The sequence below is a fragment of the Euphorbia lathyris genome, chromosome 1, assembly GCF_963576675.1.
Source record: "Euphorbia lathyris chromosome 1, ddEupLath1.1, whole genome shotgun sequence".
Lineage (NCBI taxonomy): Eukaryota > Viridiplantae > Streptophyta > Magnoliopsida > Malpighiales > Euphorbiaceae > Euphorbia > Euphorbia lathyris.
Genome location: NC_088910.1, coordinates 73719853 through 73740343, shown reverse-complemented (window position 1 = coordinate 73740343; position 20491 = coordinate 73719853).

Sequence of the window (20491 nt, the reverse complement as noted above, 5' to 3'; positions counted from 1 at the left end):
TTCGATACAAAATACTATATTAACGGTAGCCGTTATTCACATTCTTTAAATAAATTGGGATAAAACGAGATCACGACGAAACGAAAACGAAGAACATTTCTGTTTCGAACGACCTTGTTGTAACGTGAAAAGTTTCGCACAAGTAGCCCGTCCCTTCTGAATAAAAGACGAGCTTTTGCGTTATGCCTTGTGTCATTCTTAAGAGAAATGGACGTGTCCGCAAAAGGTGACTAAGAAAAGAAAAGCGAAAAATGAACTAAACGACCAAAATCATTCCGAATCTACGATATATGTCAATCCCGAGAGTAGTTAAAGAAAATAAACCAATACCGTTGAATACGTGCCTCGAACGAGTGTATACCCCGTTTAAAATCTCGAAGCCAAATTAAGCCAAACCATATAATTGCGCTATATGGACGAGACTGCGGGTTTTGACTAACGACTCGATCATTTCGACCGTTACCAAAACTGTAAGAAATATGGCCCGATATACGTGTTTGCTTAAATTGTGCCTAAAGGAAGGAAAACGGTGATATCCTCGCTTCGAATAAACACGCGATTCAACGAAACGTTAATTTTCTATAACCACACTGAGATGATATATCCTGTGGATTGGGAGGAACAAAGAGTTGTAATTAGCCGAAAGATTATCGTGCGCTCAAAATAAGACTCGCCGTCTTTTCATGTAGCAAAATGAACAAACAGATCCTCGACGCTAAGAACAAACGCGTTACGCGATGAGTCCGTTCCCTAAAATAAAATCCAAAAGTGATTCCATCACTAAATAAACACGTGGTTACGTCTCTCGATAGATCCAAAAGGTCCCGTTGTAATCCAAAAATCGAGACACGAACCCACGCGAACAAAAGGGAACGAGTCATTGACAATAAAGAACGATTGGACTAGAAGAATAACTCGAACCACGTCTAAAAACTGAGATGCGCTCAAAGGGAGTCAAAACCCGAATTAATGCGTCTCACGAAAGGACGAAAGACGAGTTATTCCGAAAGGACAATCCAACTTGGTCAATTTCTTAGTCACTGAACGTGGATACGTCAAAACGAACTGTATTGTCTGATGAATGATTTATTTTTTCGCAATAATCGACGGCATCACGCGTCCCCTGGACCGCAATGTGAGCCCCAAACCAAAATCCTAAGAAAGAGACCTGGACCAACGAGTGTGTGGAGGAATAAGGGTGGAAGAGAGATGTTGTGATACGTGTAATTAGAACTAACGTTTGTTCTTCTTATCTTATAATCGTAAATAAATAAACGCACACACCAGGAATCATGCATATAAAACCATGCATACATACTAATGGATACCGTTCGTGCAGACGTCATCATTAAGCGGTTGTGGTTTCGCGAGAGTGATCGGCTTGTCAGACAGTTTGATCAGTTGCGAGTAGACAGTCCCGAATCAGCAGTTGTGGCTTCTGAATCGTCTTCATTCGAGTATACTCAGTCTTCCGCCAGTATGTCTGCGACCGACGAGAAAGTGGTTGAATTGGAGAATTCTGTGAACAATATCAATGATCAGCTGGCCGCAATCTTGGCCCAGCTAGCTGAGTTAGCACTAAAGGACAACAAGAGTGGTAGTAAGCGTGCTGAGAATGAGGTGAACGATGGCCCTCGCTTTGGGAATGAGGAGGATTATCAGGATTATGTCCGAAAAGAGTTAGAAAAGGAGAAAGCTAAGGAAGAGGAGTGGAGGCAACACATCACACAAGAAGTGCAGGACTTGCGCGGAGGAAGCTCCGGGAGTCAAGATTTCTATAACTTGAAGAATTGCTTGACAGCAACAGCTTTGCCTCTGAAATTCCACAGCAGAAGAATGGGTTGTTGAAAGCCCTTACCCCGTATAACAAAGCTCAACCTACTCCGCAGATTCAGGCTAGAGGGTATTGTGAATTCCACAGCAGTTATGGACATACGATTGAGAATTGCGAGAGGCTGAAACACGAAATCCAAGATTTGATTGAGGAGAAGAAGATAGCTGATCCTTCATCGCAAACCCTTCCGTTAGGCGCAATCCATTGCCTAATCATAGGGTGAGCGTGATCGGAGTTGGTTTGACGGAAACTGTAGTGATGGAATCTTTTGAGGAAGATGTAGAGGAGTTGTTGGACTCCGTCGAAAGAAGCAATGTGGGAAATGGTTTGTATGTGTCCTTCTTGGGTGAGGAACAAGAGGAAGAACCAATGGAGGAGGGATCAGATGGTGGAGCACCATATGACGAGGATAGTGCCGAAGAGACCGGTGAAGGGGCGTCTCGGACTATCGTGCCAAATTTGGGTTTGTTCAGTGGAGGAAGGGATCCCGAAGTGCACTTGCGTGAATATATGCATGACATGTTTATTGAATCCTTCGGAGTAGATGAAATTGCTCAGTGGTTCCACCATTCGCTAGTGGGCGAGCCTTTGCAATGGTTCCATTCATTGCCCGACTCTTGCAAGCACGATTGGGATCGGTTGTCGGATTTGTTTCTTGAAAAGTATCGGAGAGCTGAGGATAGAACCGCGGAGCACTTTGCAATGCAGATTGGACCCATCAAGCGTCCATTGCCAAGGGTGAGCAAGTATAATGGCAATAAGGACCCTATGGAGCACCTTCACTTCTATTTGTCAGCTATGACAGCCTTGAGTTTCAAAGAGGAAGAGATCACTAGCTTGTTTTGTAATTCATTGATGGGTGAACCGCTGATGTGGTACATGTCGCTGCCGATGTATGTTAAGACCGATTGGGCAGCTATGACGAAGAGATTTATCAAGGAATATACGATATGGATGCTAGCAGAGCAAACCCCTGATTCCCCGTCTTACCAAACACCCGATGCGGTGTTAGCAATGCCTAGGTATGGTGGATACCGGGATCCTGTGGAGCATGCAAGGATATCCCGCGATCATATGTATAACGCTAGATTCCCACAGTGTGAGTTGCATGAACATTTTCCGGAAACCTTGATGGGAGAAGCCTTATTGTGGCATCAGGGTCTGTCAGAGGAAGAGATGTGCCATTGGATACCGCTCCGAAATGCCTTTGTGGCGAGATATGAAATGTACATTCCATGGACGGGATCCCTGGATGATCTGGACAGGATTAGGCAATTCCCCGAGGAACATTTTGTGGATTATGCTAGAAGGTGGAGGCACCGTTATGAGCAGTGTAATGAGACAATGAGCGATAAGGTGCAGCTTATGTGCATACAATGAGGCGCTATTCCGTTGGCCGCAAGGAGGATGAGCCGGGTGTCCCTCCGTGACTATGATGAGTTGATAGGTTGGGCCTTGTATGGATCGGCGGATCCCTTTTTCCTGAATCCGAGTGTTCCTCACGTCATGGAGTTGATGGTCGTAGACATTTGGGCGAGTTCCTCGGACGAGGAGGATGCTAATCGAAGGGTTCCTATTAACATCTGGGACGAATCAGATGATGAGCCGAAAATTGCGGTAATGACGAGATCAGGTCGTGTGGCCGAAGGAAAGGCACCAATGGTAGAGACTGAGATTGGAGAAGGGTCGGCTCCTAAGCCCGATGACCAAGTTCTTGAATAGTTGAAGAAGACGCAAGCTAAGTCTACGGTCTGGGAAGTTTTATGCCATTCTAAGTACCATCGTGAGAACCTGATGAAGGAGTTGCAGAATTTGGTTATTTCCACCGACACTGAGCCGGCAGCGCTAGTAGGGGCAATAATGGCCCGGAAAAAGACTGAGATCACGTTTACCAATGAGGATCTCCCAGAAGAGGGGAAGGCTCACAACAAGCCATTGTATATCCGAGCGGAAATCAACGGGAAGAAGACTAGCTGTGTGATGGTCGATGATGGATCGACCATTAATGTTTGTCCGTTGAAACTCTTGTCGAAGTTGGGAGTAGAGAGAGGAGACTTGACATCTTCTGAAACAGTGATCAGAGCATACGATGACAGCCGTAGGCATATTGAAGGAGTTTTCAAGGCCAAATTGAAAGTAGGGCCACATGAGGAAGAGACTGAGTTCACAGTGTTGGACATCCCGGTAACTTTTGCTGTGTTGTTGGGACGCCCTTGGTTCCACAAGCTGGGAGGTGTGCCCTCCACGCTCCACCAAATGATTAAGTTCCCTTTCGGGGAGGAGATAGTAACAATTAGAGCTGAGAAATTGAGCTCGGTGACAGCATTGGGAATTGAGCCTCAACTCTTCTCCGGATTCCAAGTCTCTGGGATTTACGAGTCGAGCATGACCACCGATGTAGTGAAGATGATGAAAGGAGGTTTCATCCCGGGAATAGGATTAGGAGCACACCATCAAGGGTTGTCGGAGTTTCCGGATTTTAAAAGTCAGAAAACCCGGAGGGGTTTGGGATATGAGCAGGGGAGTCCATCCAACATGAGTGCAGAAGGAAAAATAGGCATGAGGAAGCATTTTGTAAGCGAGGGGCATGGAAAGCCATATTCGGGAACCTTCGAGTCGTGGACTAGCGCGGAAGGAAAGATTCTGCCAGGGTTTGAAATCTTCAATGATGTCGCCGACTGGGGCAAAGGAAAGGCAAGCTGCTTTGTCGAGGAGATCATGATGCGGGATTTGAATGCCGAAGAGCAAGTCATCACCATTGAGGCAACTGCAGGAGCGAGAGATGAGCCTAGTACCTCCAAAGTTCATGAGAAGTCCGAAGATATTGAGGATGAAAATTGTATTACGGCTTTGTTTGAGTCAGATGATGTAATCACCCACGCTATCAATGAAATGAATTCTGATTTTGCTTACTTGCTTGATGTTGATCATGATCATTCCATGCATTCTCATTCATATAACATGCCTACATTTGAAATCAATACAATAGAAATGTCAACTTTCAATCTTGGTACGGGTGAAAATCCTAAACTTATACAAATTGCTCAAGAATTAACTATTGAAGAGAGAAAAGAATTTGAGAGAATAATTAAAAAATACGAAATTGTATTCGCGTGGACATACGAAGACATGCCTGGAATCGATCAATCAATCGTAACTCACCGTATTCCAACATATCCCGAGGTGAGGCCCGTAAAGCAGAAGCTCCGACGTATGAGACCCGAATGGGCAGATAAGATCAGAGAGGAGGTGAAGAAGCAGTTAGAAGCAGGATTCATCGAAGTGATCGACTATCCCCCTTGGGTCGCAAATGTAGTGCCCATTGCAAAAAAGGATGGCAAAGTGAGGATGTGCGTGGATTACAGAGATCTTAACAAGGCATGCCCCAAGGATGAGTTCGCCTTGCCTCATATCGATGTATTGATCGACAGTGCAGCGTCAAGCGTCTTACACACGAATGTGGATGGTTTCATGGGCTACATGCAAGTTCAGATGGCCGAAAAGCACAAAGCGAAAACCTCGTTCACAACAGAGTGGGGAACATACTGTTACAGAGTGATGCCATTTGGTTTGAAAAATGTCGGGCAACCTACCAGCGAATGGCCACAACCCTGTTCCATGACATGATACACAAGGAAGTAGAAGTCTACGTGGATGACATGATGGTCAAATCAGAGACAAGAGAAGGGCATTTTGCCGCACTCGAGAAGTTTTTGGCCCGAATTGCAGAATTCAAGCTAAGGTTAAACCCGAAGAAGTGCTTTTTCGGCGTTTCGTCGGGGAAAATCTTAGGTTACGTAATCGGAAATAAGGGAATCGAGGTAGATCCTGATAAAGTAAAGGCTATAAAGGAAATGCCAGCGCCGAGAAATGAGAAGGAAGTGAGGGGGTTTCTGGGGCAAGTTCAGTATATCAGTCGGTTCATAGCAAGACTCACCATAATCTGCGAGCCAATCTTTAAGTTGTTAAGGAAAGACCAACCCATCGTTTGGAATGATAAGTGTCAACAGGCGTTGGAGAGTGTCCGAAGTTACTTGTCTAATCCGCCAGTGTTGAGACCGCCTAAACTGGGAAAGCCACTTCTCCTCTATGTAGCGATTGAAGAGCGATCTATTGGAGCAATGTTGGCCCAAGAGGGAGACACCGGTGTGGAGCACGCGGTGTATTATTTGAGTAAGAAGTTCCTAGAGTATGAGCTCAAATACAACATGATCGAAAAGACATGTGTGGCAGTAGTGTGGTTGACGAAGAAACTGCGGCACTATTTCCAATCGTATAAAGTGATCATTATTTCTCGGATGGACCCCGTGAAGTATATGTACCGAACTCCATCATTGACGGGGAAGTTAGCCAGATGGCGAAGAAGTTATCCTTCCCTCTTACTAATAATATGGCCGAATATGAAGCGTGCATTTATGGTTTGGAGTCATTAGCAGCACTGGGAGCATCATATGTCGAAATTTGGGGTGACTCCAAGTTGATCATCGAACAGGCACAAGGAAACTGGGAAGTGAGAGAAGAAAGGCTACGTCCATATCTAGATCAGCTAGAAGGGTTGGCACAAAGATTCAAGGAATGTCGTTTCTATCATATTCCTCGAGCACAGAACCAGGCGGCGGATGCCTTGGCTACTTTGGTGTCAGTTTGGGACAACCCCCAGAACCTTGCTTCGAAACCGTTGGTATTGAGAAGATCTCACAAACCGTGCTACGAAGACGTAATGCTGTTAGGGGCCGATGAAAAATCGTGGTATTTCGATATCGTGAACTTTATGAAAGATGGAACATATCCGGCAGAGTCAGAACCTAGGGATCAAGCTGTGATTAGAAGGCTAGCTCGTCAGTTCGTCATCCACAACGACTTGCTTTACAAAAGGCACATTGATGGATTACAACTCAGATGTTTGGATGCGGGAGAAGCCCGCAAGGCAATGGAATCAGTACATTCGGGAATTTGTGGAGCCCATATGGGAGGAGCAGTACTAGCTAAGAAAATTATCAGACAAGGCTTCTATTGGCTCACCATGGAGAAAGATTGTAACGAGTATGCGAAGAAATGTCACGATTGTCAAATCCACGGCGATTGCAGTCATCTTCCGGCCATGGAACTACATGTGCTAGCACCTATTTGGCCATTCGCTGCCTGGGGCATTGACATCATCGGCGAAGTAAGGCCTAATGCTTCAAATGGACATAAGTTTATTGCAGTCGCCATCGATTATTTCACCAAATAGGTAGAAGCAGAGTCGTTTAGCAAACTGGGATCCAAGCAGATGAGAAAGTTCATTGAAAAACACTAGATCGCCAGGTTCAGAGTGCCTCATCACATGATCACGGATAACGGGGTCCAGTTTCAGGGGGAAGTAAGGAAACTTTTCCGAGAATATGGCATTGAACATCACAGGTCTTCTCCGTACCGTCCACAGGCTAATGGGGCAGTAGAAGCAGCTAATAAGAACCTTAAAAGGATCCTCATAAAGACGGTGGAATCACATCGGAACTGGCATGAGCACCTCCCACTCGCGTTGTGGGCTTATCGCACGACAATCAGAACCTCGACTGGGGCAACACCATTCTCTTTGGTGTATGGCACAGAAGCAGTTTTGCCGATTGAGATTGAAAAGCGATCGTTGAGAATCGCAGTGGAAGCAGAAATTCCCGAGGCGGAATGGGTAAAGAGGCGATGCGAGCAGTTGGCTTTAGTTGATGAGAAAAGGATGGAAGCCCTTTACCATGTACAGTTGTATCAAAGAAGGATGGCTCGGGCTTTCAATAAAAAAGTCAAGACCAGCCCTATCAAAGAAGGAGATTTGGTGCTGAAACAGATCCGTGTGACGCACACCGACCCGAGGGGGAAGTTCAGGCCTAACTGGGAAGGACCATTCGTCGTGAAGAAGATACTAAGCAAAGGAGCGGTGAAGTTAACCACAATGGACGGCATGGAATTCTCCGAACCTACCAATCTGGATAGGCTTAAGAAATACTTTTCGTAAAAAAAAAAAAAGAAAAATAAAGAAAAATTCCCGATAGGTTGAAAACCCGCAAAGGGCGACCTATGCAACAATAAGGGAAATCCCAATGGGTGAAAACCCGAAAGGGCACTCATTTAAAAATTCCGAGATAGTAAAAGGAGAGGGAAAAACCGAAAGGCAGGTCCTGGTAACAATAGTTATAACTTGAGCAATTACAAAAATAATGTATAAGAGACTAAGTATTTCTGTTGTTTGTAAATAAATAAAGGCATGAATATATTTGACGAGAATGATTGGAATCATCATAATATACTGAATGCATGGTAATATGAATCACGAGTTATACATTTCCTATCCTACTTTTCACAAAAAGCCTACCTACTATCCACCCCACTCACTATACATCAGCTATACATCGGAGAAACCCTAATAAAAGCTACAAAGCAACAATGAAAGCTACGAGCCTAATACGGAGGGAAGTCCCAATAGTTCTCAAAATCTCTCAGGTGAGATGCCCGCTCCGCAGATAGTGTCTCCTCGGCAGCACGCGCTCTCTCATCAGAAGCTCGCGCTCTCTCATCAGAAACCCGTGCTCTCTCATCAGCAGCTCGTGCTCTCTCCTCTACAGCAAGGCGTCTGATCGACTCATCACGCGCCCTCTCCTCGACGGCAAGGCGACCCTCAGTCTCCCGTCGCATCACTCCCGACCAGTGGTCGTTCCTCTCTTGATACACACGACCAACTCGGGCATCAGCTTCCCGCACTAGCTCACTCTGTCTCCGCTCATGGGCATGAAGATCACTCTACAAAAAAAAAAAAAAAAAAAGATAAGAGGCAGCATAGGCAAAAACATAAATCATACATACATGCATACATTTCACTACACTAAAGTACAGTAATGATACATACCAGGTGGTCGGTGCAGCGCAAGCTGAGGCAATCTCGTAGGAAGCCGGATAGATCCACGTAGTCTGTACAGGTCTCCCTAGTGGTCAGTGAAGCGTCCGAGGGATCAAACGGGACCCTCGAGGAGAAGATAGGAGGGGCCGCCTCAAATCCCGCATAAGGTGTCCCAAACTTATCATAGCGGATCGTAGCATAATCCCTCCCGTAGCCTGGTATAGGCACGCCTATGGACGATCTCTCCAGTCGGGCTGCGTTGGAGGACTCGCCGACGAAGTAGGGCTGCTCGCGCGCTGGTGTCTGAGTCTGAGTGCCATCAAAAAAATCAGATAAGTGGGCACTCCTCCAAGATCCCTCCTGCAAAAAAAAAAACACACAATAAAACCTCCGAGCATATCATGAATAAAATGAAAAGGGGGCGGAATCACTTACCGGAACCTCCGCCTGACCAAAGACGGCCTCGACCGCCTCTCTCGAAAACACGTCCGCCACCGGATCTACCTCCATCGCTGCCGCCGGGGCATCCCTCGCGCTCAGTAAAGTAGACAAATAAGGCTCGCGGCCCCCGGCATGAATCCAGACCACTCTACCGACAAAACGACGGGTCAGATCTCGACGAATGGTCGATAAGGGCAGAGTCCGTACCGCGAACATAGAGATGGGGATCTCACCCGGCGTCCAATGGGCGTCTCTAACCCCGGTAATGCCTCGATCCCCTAGATACCACGCCCGCACGCATGGGCCGGTGAGCACACACTGCTGCTCCTGGATCATCGACACGTATGCATACTCAGGGCCGAAGTCGAGGTCATCCCACCTGAACTGAATCTAAAGCAAAATACACAAAGAGAAAGTCAGAAAGGCTCAAACCAAAATCTGGCACGATGGGGCAAAATCTACCTGACTCAGGGTCAGTGAGTCGATCCGTTCCAGAAGCCGCGACACCGTCCGACTCCTCTCAGCGCTCAAGTCGAAGTCCCTCCATCGAGTCATAAATGGCGGCCTCGGCACTCTCAGTCGAGGTCGAGACCGGCTAGGAAGGATGTGTCTCTCGTATGCCCACACCTGCGGTAAAAACAAGGACTAGGAGTGTGAAAAATGCGAAAAAGATAAGACGGATAAGTCAAGAAGGCGTCACGTACTAGCAGGGCAAAGGTATAACCGCCGAAGTCCTTGCGCTTCCGGCAAGTCAGATCCAAGAACTTATAAAGAAAGGCTAAGCCTGCCCCTGCCCAATCATAAGAAGCCGCTGCATCCAGATCGCTAAGTGCCTGAATGAGACCTGCGTGTACCTTCCCGCCCTTCGTGCGGAAAATCGTCTCACTCAGAGCATATACTAAGAAACTACGAACCGCCAGGTCGGTAGCGTCAGTCTCGCAGAAATCACGTCTACTCAAAAGGCTCGCGGTAGAGACAAACTTCGCCGAAGTAGACTTGGCGCATAGACGAACTCCCGGTCCAATCAAGGTAGCAAGCCTAGCAGGGTCGACCCGTGGTCGCATCATACCAAAGTGGAAAGGGACGGGAGTGTTGCTCCCTCGCAATCCTGTCAACAGCGAAAAATCTCGAGGCGAGATGGTCATCTCCCCAAAGGAAAGGTGGAAGGTGTGGGTCGAGTCAACCCACCGCTCGCATAAGGCCCGTAGGCCAAAAGGATCGCATACCCCGTTGGTGCGGGGCAGCGCTGCAATAAAGGGCTCGAAGCCCAACTCCTGCACACGGGCTCTCGCCGCGGCACCTAGCCTATCATACCATGAGAGAACCTCGGCGGTGGTCCCCGAAATCTCAATGAACTAAAAAGGAATAAGATAAGAAAATTTAAATACAGCTCCTAAAGCATGCAATTCAAAAGAACGCGTTAAGACTAGGTATTCTTCCATTTTCTAACCTAGAGACATCCGGTCAGTTAGGACCAATTTTCTGCAAAAATCTCTCATGTAGGGTCCTTCACGTAAGGTTGAGTCAATTCTTTGATCCACTCTCGTCTGCGGCGACGAGGAGCATAGATTAGGTTCTACTATTCACGTGCATTAGCTAAGTTTTTACTATTCACGTGCACTATTCACGTTTTTACTATTCACGTTCTACTATTCACGTGTATTAGCTAAGTTTTTACTATTCACGTGCACTATTCATGTTTTACTATTCACATGCATTAGCTAAGTTTTTACTATTCACGTGCACTATTCACGTTTTTACTATTCACGTGCACTATTCACGTTTTTACTATTCACATCGTTTTTACTGTCAACATGCATAAATTCGTAGTGTACTATTCACATGCATATAGCGCGCATTCTTACAAAAACAAACAGGTGTTACGTGTAAATAAAGGAATTCACGTTTTCTAGCTAAAGTCCTCTAAGGCAGTCTAAGAGTTAGCATGCAAATCATGTTCGTATAGGAATGCTAAAGCCTAGAGTTCAAATCAAATAAAAGTGAGAAACCACTTACCTCGTTGCAGCGTGTCCTGCTCAAGTGTGTTGTAGGGTCGTGGAAGGTATCCACTCTATCCAGGTTTACGTAAACCTCGTCCATGCCTCTGGTGCCATCCCATTCGTCTAAATCCATCCTGAGAATAATCCAAATTGAAGTCTAGTGAGAGAAAGAGGAGAGAGAAGGTGTGGGGTTAAAATGAAACCCCACCACCTTATATAGGAAAAGGGAATGGCATTCCCGTAAATAGTGAAAAAAGTACGATTTGACATAAAGGTAAAAAGTAAATAATTAATTACCAGGTGCACAGACCTCCGATTTGCAGTCCGTTTCAGCCTGCATTTCTCCCAGACAGTGACTAACATTGTCAAAACATCAATTCCAGACAACAGCTAATTTTTACAGAACAGTGACACCAGTCAAAATACAGATGACAGTCAACAGAAAAACAATCAGTAGTCTATTTCATTTCGGACTCAGACGTGTGCCCATCGAATCGTCGAGATGATAGCTCTAGTGAGAAAATACAGACAACCGTGTGGTAAGAAAATCCAGAAACAGAACCTGCTTTTGAGCCATTTGACTCCCGGTCGCAGACCGGAGTTGCTTTTGAGCCATTTGACTCACGGTCGCAGACCGGAGTTGCTTTTGAGCCATCTGACTCACGGTCGCAGACCGGAGTTGCTTTTGAGCCATCTGACTCACGGTCGCAGATCGGAGTTGCTTTTGAGCCATCTGACTATGATAAGTTTTTAATTTAAAAGAGGTTTCCAAATAACGTTTAAAATAAAAACATCGTTTTAGGAACTTCCGTGTTCGACTATGATCCATCTTTGGTAGTTCGGAAGTCCAAAACGATTGAATTAGATTTAATTTAAAGCTTTTGAACAAATCTGGAAAATATGGGAGTGCTGTGGTAATTCGCCAATTCTGTCACTAAATGCTGTTTACCGACGGATTTTCCGTCGGTAAATCTGCCTAAATGTAAAAAATGCCATTTCAGTCCCTTTTTCTTAACTTTTAGACTTTTAATCCTTAGTATATATATATATGATTATGTAATACATTCTTTTCAAATTGTTTTAAAACTTTAACATATATAATTATTTTAGGAGATTGATATTCCATTTTTATTCTAATTTTTTGTATATGTACATATTACTTTCTTTTTTATTATTATTCATTTAAATTACATTAAATTCTATTTTAAATGTTATTTACTTGGGCATTTTGGGAGATAATTAGTAGATATTGGGATGAACATATAGTTTTTTTGACATTAGGATTATATTAGTTATGTATATATATATAGTTTTGGGGTATATTTGGGTTATCTTAATTATTGTTAAATAAAATTATTTTGAGTGATAAAGGCTATTTTCCTATTTATGAATTTCATTCACTATTTTCTTATGTTTAAAGTATAAATATATTATTTTCATTATTCTTTCTTATATATGTATTAGATAGTATATTTTCTTTTACTCTTATTTTATGTCTTTTGGGCTAAAATGTGTAAATATATATCTATATTATTTTCATTATTTCTTTTGGTCATTTATAAGTCCATGTTTCAAATGGGCTTCACTTGGGAAAAATTAATTTTTGGGCTTAAATGTGTTTATTGATGGAATTACAATAGTTAGAGAGTCCATTAAATAAGTGGGGGAAAATAAGTCACAAAAAAGAGAGTTTTCAATTAAATTATTTAAGCTAATGAGCTTTCTTAGATCTCTAATGTAGATAAATAGAGTCATTTTGGTTGATATTTCAAATCGTCTTCAAAACACCACGTTTTAAAACCTTAGTCCGTTCCAACGACGGATTAAGCGAACATTGTAATCAAAATCGTTTTCTTCGTTAATAATGGAGATTTTGAATCGCTTTCTTAATGAATTTGTACAAAATAAAATTGACTTGTATGTTTAAACCACGTTTTCTTATTAAAAGGCTTTTACTTTAACGTTTTCAATTACTCGAGTCATTCCAACGGCGATTCGGGTAAGCTTCATCAAACGAGGTTTTAAAATGCACCTAAATCGTTCCAACGGCGATTAAGGTGCGGACCATGTAATAAACATCGTTTTGGGGAAATAAGTTAATGTAGAATAGACACACAATATAACATTTAAATACGGTTGTAAATAAATCACTTCTTTCTTCCCCCTCTCTGTGTATGTATAAACATAAATGGGTGATTCTTTACTGATGTGGCTTTTCAATATCATATGCTCAAAATGGTTTCCAAAAAGAGAAAGAAAAGGGTTTCAAATGAATTTTAAACTTAAAGAAGTATACGATTAGTCCGTTATCGCCTAACATGCTGAGTAGGAGGCCGGTGGTTCATAATCGGGCGATGTCGGGGTGCCTAGTAGCCTTTCTCCAGAAAGGAGCTAGCCTTCTCGGCTCGTACCTAAGTTTTCCGAACCCACACCGGTCTCCCGCAAGGGATCGGTGTTCATTTTTCCATTCGTGGGTGGCGACTCTTCCATATCTCCGAGCTCCGGTCCTGCCGAGCAGCTTGATTCCACGATTGGTTGCTTTCGGTGCCAATCACCGCTTACGTCGCCATGAGGTTGTCCACCCCCCGGTCCGCCCGGGAGATTAGGCCGTGGCACCTCGTCTAACAGATGCGGTGTCGTCTTATGATTGGGCAGGAGCCGACTTGGCTTTTCTGTACAAGTTCCTGGATTTGACTTGCCGAAAGCGCAAGGATTTTGGTGGTTATACCTTTGCCCTCCTGGTACGTCGTCTATCATTTGCTTGTCTCCTTATTCTTTTCGCGATTTCTGCTTTTGACATCCGTTTCTATAAGCAGGTTTGGGCCTACGAGAGGCGGATTCTTCCGTGCACCCGCAGGAGCCGGTCGCATGTGGTTAGGCTTCCACTCATGGCGCGGTGGAGTGATTTTGAGTTGGAGGCCGAGGAGGGGCGGACAGTGGCGCGATTCTTAGCATGGATCGACTCGCGGACCTTAGGACAGATGAATACTTTCTAACTATTCTCGATTTTCGTTCGATCACACCTGACTCTTCTCTTTTCTCTTTTTTTCAGATTCGATTTAGATGGGACGACCTCGACTTATGTCCCGATTACGCTTACGTTACCCGCATCCAGGGGCAGCAGTGCGTACTTACAGGTCCCTGTGCGCGGGCATGGTACTTGGGCGACCGGGGCATTACCGGGGTTAGCGCCTCGCATTGGACACCTGGCGAGATTCCTGCCTCGATGTTTGCGGTGAGGACCATGCTCTTGTCGGACATTCGTCGCGATTTGACTCGCCGATTTGCCCCTCGAGATGTGTGGGACCATGCAGGGGGTCGCGCCCGCTATTTATCGACGTTATTGACTTCGGCGGACCCTCCTGAGGTTGCGATGGACGTGGATCCCAGGGCGGACGTGTTCTCAGCGGAGGCTGTTGCTGCGATTTTTGGTCGTGAGGAGATCCCTATGAGTGCTTGACTTTTTTATTCTTTATTTACGAGGTGGTTAGGGATGTTTATTGTGTCTTTACATGCAGGAGGGTTCCTTGAGGAGCGCTCGGACGTCTGACTTTTTCGATGGTGCTCAGGCCCGGACCTTTGCGAGCGAGCCTTTCTATTATGCAGGCGAGTCCTCGGGCGTTGCCCGACCAGAGCAGCTTCGCCTTGGCACCCCCTTCCCGATCCCAAGGAGAGATTTTCTGGTGATTCATTACGGCGAGGCGGGCGTGGCCTACTCCGGCATCGAGACAGCCCCTTCGGTGTTTACCTCGAGGATGTCGTTCGATCCCCATGATGCCCTCCATACTTCGAGGGAGACGTGTACTGATTATATGAGATTGTCCGGTTATTTCAGAGAGCAGCTCACTCTGCGCTGTGCCGACCACCTGGTGAGTATTCTTATTCTGTTTTAGTGTAGTGAAATGTATGCGTGTGATGCACATATGTATGTATGACTTTTGTTGTTGTCTGTTTTGATGTTTCATTTTTCTTTTTTTTTTCCTTTTTTTTTGCAGAGCAATCTTCATGCAAATGAGCAGCGGTTCAGTGAGTCGCAGCGGGATGCCGATGCTAGAGTCGGGTATGTCTATCGAGAGAGAAATGCTCACTGGTCGGAGATGATGCGAGTGGAGACCGAGGGGCATCTTGCTGCAAAGGAGAGGACGCGAGTGGAGACCGCGGGGCGCCTTGCCGCCGAGGAGGGTCGTCGGGTTGCCGAGGAGGCCTTATCTGCGGAGCGGGCTTCTCATCTGAGGGACTTTGAGGACTTTTGGGATTTTCCTCCTCATTAGGCTCATTATTTGCAGTTTCTTCATTAGTATTACCTCGATGTATAGTTTGTATATAGGGAGAGGGGTGGATAGGACGTAGGCTTTTTATGTGAAAGAGGTAGGAAATGTATAACTCATGATTCATAATACAATGCATTCAGTAGAATGTAATGATTCCAATCACCCTCTTCAAATATATTCATGCTTTTATTTATTTACAAACAATAGAAATACTTAGCCGCTTATACATTATTTTCATAATTTCTCAAGATATAACTACTGTTACGAGGACCCGCCTTTTTTCGGTTTTCAGATCCCAGCGATTTTTTATCTCTTATTATCCCGGAATTTTCAAACGAGTGCCCTTTCGGGTTTTCACCCATTGGGATGTCCCTTATTGTTGCATAGGTTGCCCTTTGCGGGTTTTCAACCTATAGGGAATTTTCATTTCTTTTTTTTCTTTTTTTCTTTTTTTACGAAAAGTATTTCTTAAGCCTATCCAGATTGGTAGGTTCGGAGAACTCCATGCCGTCCATAGTAGTAAGCTTCACCGCCCCTTTGCTTAGGATTTTCTTCACGAGGAATGGTCCTTCCCAGTTTGGCCTGAACTTGCCCCTAGGGTCGGTGTGCGTCATTCGGATCTGTTTCAGCACCAGATCCCCTTCTTTGATAGGGCTGGCCTTGACCTTTTTGTTGAAGGCTCGGGCCATCCTTCTCTGATATAACTGCACATGATAAAGAGTCTCCATCCTTTTCTCGTCCACCAATGCTAACTGCTCATATCGCTTCTTTACCCATTCCGTCTCGGGAATCTCTGCTTCTACTGCGATTCTTAACGATCGTTTTTCAATCTCAATTGGGAGGACGGCTTCTGCACCATATACCAAGGAGAACGGCGTTGCCCCAGTTGATGTTCTAACCGTCGTCCGATAAGCCCATAAAGCGAGTGGAAGCTGCTCGTGCCAATTCCGGTGCGATTCTACTGTCTTTACGAGAATCCTTTTAAGGTTCTTATTAGCCGCCTCTACTGCGCCATTAGCTTGTGGACGATACGGAGAAGACCTATGATGCTCAATACCGTACTCTTGGAAGAGACTTCTCACCTCTCCCTGAAACTGGACCCCATTATCCGTGATCATGTGATGAGGCACTCCGAACCTGGTGATCAAGTGCTTTTCAATGAACTTCCTCATCTGTTTAGACCCCAACTTGCTAAATGATTCTGCCTCTACCCACTTGGTGAAGTAATCAATGGCGGCTGCAATGAATTTGTGTCCGTTTGATGCATTAGGCCTCACCTCCCCGATGATATCAATGCCCTAAGCCGTAAACGGCCAAATGGGTGCTAACACGTGTAGTTCCATAGCTGGTAAGTGATTATAATCTCCGTGGATTTGACAATCATGGCATTTCTTCGCATATTCGTTACAATCTCTTTCCATGGTGAGCCAATAGAAGCCTTGCCTTACGATTTTCTTTGCCAATACTGCTCATCCCATATGGACTCCACAAATTCCCGAGTGTACTGACTCCATTGCCTCACGGGCTTCTCCCTCATCCAAGCACCTCAATTGTAAACCATCAGCGTGTCTTTTGTAAAGCAAGTCATTGTGGATGACAAATTGCTGAGCTAACCTTCTGATCACAGCCCGATCCCTAAATTCTGATTCTGCCAGGTATGTTCCACTTTTCATGAAGTTTACGATATCGAAATACCAAGGCTTTTCATCTGCCCCCAACAGCATTACATCTTCGTAGCATGGTTTGTGAGACCTCCTCAATACCAAAGGCTTTGAGGCAAGATTCCGGGGATTATCCCATACCGACACCAAAGTGGCCAAAGCATCCACTGTCTGATTCTGTGCTCGAGGAATGTGATAAAAACGACACTCGCTGAATCTCTGCGCCAATCCCTCCAACTGGTCTAGGTATGGACGCAACCTTTCTTCCCTTACTTCCCAGTTTCCTTGTGCTTGTTCGATAATCAGTTTTGAGTCGCCCCAAATTTCAACATATGATGCTCCCAGCGCTGCTAATGACTCCAACCCATAGATGCACGCTTCATATTCGGCCATATTATTGGTGAGAGGGAAGGATAGCTTCTTTGCCATTGGGATCCTTTCTCCTTCTGGTGAGATAAGTAGTACTCCTACTCCGGTTCCATTTGAGTTAACCGCTCCATCAAAGAACATTTTCCACGGTATAACTTCTATTGCGTTCAAGTGCTCATCAGGGAAATCATAATTTATCTCCTCCTCTTCTGCGTTCAGAGGCTGATTGGCCAGAAATTCTGCTACGGCTCTCCCCTTAATAACCTTCTTCGTTACATATTCGATATCAAATTCGGACAAGAGCAACAACCATCGGGCTAGCTTCCCTGTTAGAGACGGAGTTTGGTACAGATACTTTACGGGATCCATCCGGGAAATAATGATCACTTTGTAAGATTGAAAATAGTGCCGTAGTTTCTTTGTTAGCCATACTACTAACCACGCACGTCTTTTTGATCGTGTTATACTTAAGCTCGTATTCCAGGAACTTCTTACTCAGATAATACACCGCGTGCTCCACACTTGTGTCCCCTTCCTGGGCCAGCATTGCCCCAATAGATCGCTCCTCGATCACTACATAGAGGAGAAGCGGCTTTCCAAGCTTAGGCGGTCTTAAAATCGGTGGATTAGACAAATAGTTCCGGACACTCTCCAATGCTTGCTGGCACTTATCATTCCAAACCGTTGGTTGATCTTTCCGTAGCAGCTTAAAGATCGGCTCACAGATCGCAGTGAGTCGTGCTATGAACCGACTGATATACTGAACCTGTCCCAGAAATCCTCTCACTTCTTTCTCATTCTTGGGTGCTGGCATTTCCTGTATGGCCTTTACTTTGTCGGGATCCACCTCAATCCCCTTGTTACTGATCACATAGCCTAAGATCTTCCCCGATGAAACGCCAAAGAAGCACTTTTTCGGGTTCAACCTTAGCTTGAATTCTACAATTCGGGCCAAAAACTTCTCAAGTGCAGCGAAATGCCCCTCTCTCATCTCCGACTTGACCATCATATCATCCACATAAACTTCCACCTCTTTGTGTATCATATCATGGAACAGTGCCGTAGCCATCCGTTGATAAGTTGCCCCGGCATTTTTCAAACCAAACGACATTACCCTATAGCAGTACGTTCCCCACTCAGTTGTGAACGAGGTCTTTGCCTTGTGCTTTTCTTCCATCTAAACTTGCATGTAGCCCATGAAGCCGTCCACATTTGTGTGCAAGATGCTCGATGCTGCACTGTTGATTAATACGTCGATGTGAGGCAATGCGAATTCATCTTTGGGGCACGTCTTGTTAAGATCTCTATAATCGACGCACATTCTCACTTTGCCGTCCTTCTTCGCGATTGGCACTACATTTGTGACCCAAGGGGGATAGTCGATTACTTCGATGAACCCTGCTTCTAACTGTTTTTTCACTTCCTCTCTGATCTTATCTGCCCATTCCGGCCTCATGCGTCGGAGTTTCTGTTTCACGGGCTTAGCATCGGGGTATGTTGGAATACGGTGAGTTACGATTGATTGATCGATTCCTGGCATGTCTTCGTATGTCCAAGCAAACACTATTTCGTATTTTTTAATTATTCTCTCAAATTCTTTCCTCTCTTCAGTAGTTAATTCTTGAGCAATTTGTATAAGTTTAGGATTTTCATCCGTGCCAAGATTGAAAGTTGACATTTCTATTGTATTGATTTCAAATGTAGGTATGTTATATGAATGAGAATGCATGGAATGATCAGAATCAACATCAAGCAAGTAAGCAAAATCAGAATTCATTTCATTGATAGTGTTGGCGAGTACATCATCGGATTCAAATAAAGCAGTAATACAATTGTTATCAACAGGGTTCTCGGGTTTCTCATAAGGCTCGGAGGCGTTGGGCTCATCCACCGCTCCCACAGTTGCTTCCATTGTGATCACCTGCTCCTCGACATTTAGGTCTAACATCATGATCTCCTCGACGAAACAGCTTGCCTCTCCTTTGCCCCAGCTGGTGACATCATTGAAGATCTCAAAGCCCGATAGAATCTTTCCTTCGACGCTCGTCCATGACTCGGGAGTCCCAGAATAAACCTTCCCGTGTCCCTCATTAACAAAATACTTCTTTAGGCCCACCTTTCCTTCACCACCTGAGTTGGACGGACCTCCCAGCTCATATCCCAAACCCCTCCGGGTTTTCTGACTCTTGAAATCTGGAGATTCTGGCAACCCTTGATGGTGCGCTCCCAAGCCCATACCGGGGATAAAACCCCCTTTCATCATCTTCACCACATTGGCGGTCATGCTAGACTCGTATATCCCTGAGACTTGGAATCCGGAGAAAAGCTGAGGCTCAATTCCCAATGCCGCCACTGAACTCAATTTCTCAGCTTTGATCGTCACTATCTCCTCCCCGAAGGGAAATTTGATCATTTGGTGGAGCGTGGAGGGCACCCCTCCTAGCTTATGGAACCATGGGCGTCCCAACAACACAACAAAAGTCACCAGTATATCCAGCACAATGAACTCTGTTTCTTCCTCGTGTGGCCCTACCTTCAGTTTGGCTTTAAAGACTCCTTCAATGTGCCTACGGCTATCATCATAAGCCCTGATCACGGTTTCCGAGGTAGTCAAATCTCCTCTTTCTACTCCCAACTTGGACAAAAGTTTCAGCGGGCAAACATTAATGGCCGATCCATCATCAACCATCACACAGCTAGTCTTCTTCCCGTTAATTTCAGCTCGGATGTATAAAGGCTTGTTGTGAGCCTTACCCTCTTCCGGGAGATCTTCGTCGGTGAAAGTGATTTCAGCCTTCTTCCGGGCCATAATCGCCCCTACTAGTGCTGTCGGCTCAGTATCGGTGGAAATGACCAAATTCTGCAGCTCCTTCATCAGATTCTCACGGTGGTACTTGGAATGACATAGGACCTCCCACACCGTAGACTTAGCTTGTGTTTTCTTCAACTGCTCGAGGACTTGGTCATCTGGCTTGGGAGCCGATCCTTCCCCTATTTCTGTCTCAACCATGGGTGCCTTCCCTTCGGCCACCCGACTTGATCTT